Here is a 3,707-nt window from a genome sequence, read left to right on the forward strand (position 1 = left end):
ATCTTTCAAGTGGATGCACTTTCCATGTCTCTGTGATTCTTAAATAAATACATTGGTAAGACCTCTTGATTCCTGTTTCTGGCATCCAGTCGTGAGCGAGGGAGTTCGTATTCCTATTCCCTTAAAGTCTGGCCTATCTGACACCCGTGAACTGTAGTTTGTTAAGGATCCTGTGCATTCCCCTCACAGAGCTAGAACCCCCAGAATTCCCTGGTGAAAGGGATTGGTTGTTCATGCCCTCCAACATTTTTTCAATGGAAATAGGGACACCCTTAGTCGTAATAGTAATAGTAATACGTCACCCATTTGACTGGGTAGTTTCCAACATATGTAAAAACATAATAAAACATTAAACATTAAAAACTTCCCTATATGGGGCTGCCTTCAGATGCCTTCTAAAGGCTGTATCTCCTTGGTTCAGGGATTGCATAACTCCATACCCTCCAACATTTCTCCGATGAAAATAGGGAAGTCCTAAGGAAAAGCGGGACATTCCAGGATCAAATCAGAAACTGAGACGGCTTCTATAAATCCAGGACTGCCTCTGGAAAATCCTGGATTGTCTGGATTGCTAAACCTGACAGAACCTGAGGTGTAGTTTGCAGACAAGAGGTGGTGATGTGGGGGTGAAGTATCAAGACAATGAGAACTTATTTAATTTCACAATTTTTTTGTTGTTTGCTTTGTACACCATGTGGCTCAAAAGCATGGCATCTCCTCTCATTCAATTGTTTGAAACAAATTCAGGGATTCATTCATTCCAAGGAATAAAACAAATAGAAATTGTTCAGTTGAGCAGAGGATGTGATCAGGGTGGTGAGGAAGGTTTCAGGCATTTAACTCAGCAAGATGTGATTGCAAGACGTAATCTAACAGGTTTTCAAATCGGGGTTCTCCATGATGGTTTTCTCCACCCGGCTGTTGAGATGGAGATTCTGAGCGTTTCTCAATGCCTGCAGAGATTTATTTAGCATCTCTTTGCTGGTGGGCAGCACTGCTGGATTGGGAGCTGAGATCCACGGGAGCAGCAAATTCGTGAAGGGACATAAGAATACCGGCGGCCACAACAGCTGGATGCAACGGGGACCTGCCTCCTGACATAGTAGACCACTCTTGGCCTACGTGTGTTGCAGCAGCAGCAGCCACGACCTCTACAACAGCAGCAACTCATTTTTAAAGAGTAGGAAGATGAACCTGTAAAGGAGACAGAGAGATGGTTAGAGGAGGAGGAGGAGGAGGAGGAGGAGGAGGAGGAGGAGGAGGAGGAGGAGGAGGAGGAGGAGGAGGAGGAGGAGGAGGAGGAGAAGAAGAAGAAGAAGAAGAAGAAGAAGAAGAAGAAGAAGAAGAAGAAGAAGAAGAAGAAGAAGAAGAAGAAGAAGAGAAGAGTTTGGATTGGATATCCTGCTTTATCACTACCCTAAGGAGTCTCAAAGCAGCTAACAATCTCCTTTCCCTTCCTCCCCCACAACAAACACTCTGTGAGGTGAGTGAGGCTGAGAGACTTCAGAGAAGTGTGACTAGTCCAAGGTCACCCAGCAGCTGCATGTGGAGGAGCGGGGAATTGAACCCGGTTCACCTGATTACGAGTCCACTGCTCTTAACCACTACACCACACTGGCGTAGGAGGAACCACACAACACTTTTTTAAACATATTATTTAGATCAGGCTTCTATACTGGCCACCAGTAGGTCTCCTATCATGACACATCATGAGCTCATGAGATGTCAGTCTTTGCTGCTTGACTGAGATTGCAAAAAATAGTGAGGTTTGTGTCATGAACCTAGGGGCCACGCAATCAGGGTGATGGGCTGCATAGACTTGATCTATAGACTGGAATTAGACTCATTGGGATCCTGCTGATGCTCTGTGTGATCCACCAATCTCTGAATGATTTTTCAACACCCCTCAATCACCAGTTCTATGTCTTGGAGAACAGCCATAGTTCAATGGCACAGCATCTGTTTTGCATGCAGAAGGTCCCAGTTTCAATTCCTGACATCTTCAGTTTGAGCTGGGAGAAATCTCTGGTTGAGATCCAGGCAAGCTTCTCCTTCCCAAAGACTGAGAAAACTTAGACACATCCAGACTACCTCCCCACCTTAAGACTTGGCAAAGATAATATGTTGATGAACACCTCAAAGCTATTCAACACCTGCTGCTATTGTCCTCCCACTCCATATCTGCTACACTGGTCTGGCATTGAAGACAAAATCTACAGCCATTGTGGCTTAGTAGTTAAAGTGTTGGACTAGGACCCAGGAAACCATGGTTCAAATTCCCACTTAGTTATCATGAAGTTCACTGAGTAGGGGCCTTTGGCCTATCACTCTCTTTCAGCCTAAATCTCTACGGAGATCTTGTGTGAACCATCTACACTCCCTTGAGCTCCCTAGATTCTTTGGGATGGGTCACCAAGGAGCAAGTACAGTGGTGCCTCGCAAGACGAATTTAATTCGTTCTGTGAGTCAATTCGTTTTGCGAAAAATTCGTCTTGCAAATCCCATAGGAATGCATTGATTTTTATTTATTTATTGCCCATAGGAACACATTAATTGAATTTCAATGCATTCCTATGGGAAACCGCGATTCGCTAGATGAATTTTTCACAAAACGAATTCGTCTTGTGAGGCAACCTCCGATCGCAAAACCCATTCGTCTAGAGAAACATTTGTCTAGCAGGGCATTCGTCTGGCAAGGCACCACAGTATATGGAAGAACATGGATCTAGTGTTGTTTTAGAAGGGTGTCTCCATGCCTATTTCTAATGGATAGTTTGAAATTCTGTCCATCCCAACACAGAAGAATTGCTGAATTGGGGAGGAGAGGGAGTCCAAATCTCAAACTTCTCTCATACCCTGCTACATCTTGCATGAATAATGGTAAACACCTTACCTTGTTCAGCAGCGGTAGTTCCTTAGAACAACAAGTTCCAGTGAAGGAGTGAAGAACCCTCTCCTATTTTATATAGTGTCAATGACCCATCCCAAAGGAAGTGAGCCATCTGAACACCAGCTGATTCCCGATGTAGTGCTGACATCCTTCTGTATTTCTCCATTCCAATTGGTATTCCTCTGCTTAATCCATATCTCTCATTGACTAGGCATTTATTAACTGTGGGTGATTAATGCTCTATTGGCTTGATGCCCTGGTTATTTTGAAATCAGAGCTGAAAGCACTTATAGGAGTATGACAAAGGAATGATAGCATGACATGAAGCTGGCAGTGATAAAACACCTGATACCTTCTAACTGCAAAACAGATGTTCTACCACTGAGTTACTGTGCATTTCCTGTTTAGGAGTGGGGTGCTATCCAGAATAGGATATGGTCTTTGTGGTTGCTATCCATCAAGTTGGGATGGAAATTGATATTTATTGACTTTAGACAAGTTCTCATATAAATATATGTGCATGCATGGGCACTGAGGATTTGGAGCACTGCAAGTATATGATATAAGACAGTTTTCCTCTGAGAGATGAGTATAAAGCAGTCCAGCCCTGTTCTAATCTGATTATCTGCATTGGTGAACAAGGCTATAATAACCTATCATAAGTAAATATCCCCATGTTTTATTTAAAAATAAATAAATGCTATTCCTGTTTTACCAAGTGCACCGGCTTTTGGTATGCTTCCAAGGTGCTAGTTTTAATTTGCAAAAGTCTGCATAGGCTTCAGGAACAGGTGGGTTCCCCAACACAAGTCCCTAT

The 3,707-nt window shown here is 43.4% G+C and overlaps 1 long non-coding RNA gene across 1 annotated transcript; it reads right to left on the reverse strand.

Annotated features, from left to right (window-relative positions):
- Nucleotides 1-798: 798 nt before the first annotated feature.
- LOC118076097 (uncharacterized) lies at nucleotides 799-2,998 on the reverse strand. The gene is made up of 2 exons (XR_004691467.2): nucleotides 2,894-2,998; nucleotides 799-1,194 (listed from the first exon to the last, which is right to left on the reverse strand). It is a non-coding gene; the product is annotated as an uncharacterized LOC118076097 (long non-coding RNA).
- Nucleotides 2,999-3,707: the final 709 nt, after the last annotated feature.

This window comes from Zootoca vivipara, chromosome 17 (genome assembly GCF_963506605.1).
Source record: "Zootoca vivipara chromosome 17, rZooViv1.1, whole genome shotgun sequence".
Classification (NCBI taxonomy): domain Eukaryota; kingdom Metazoa; phylum Chordata; class Lepidosauria; order Squamata; family Lacertidae; genus Zootoca; species Zootoca vivipara.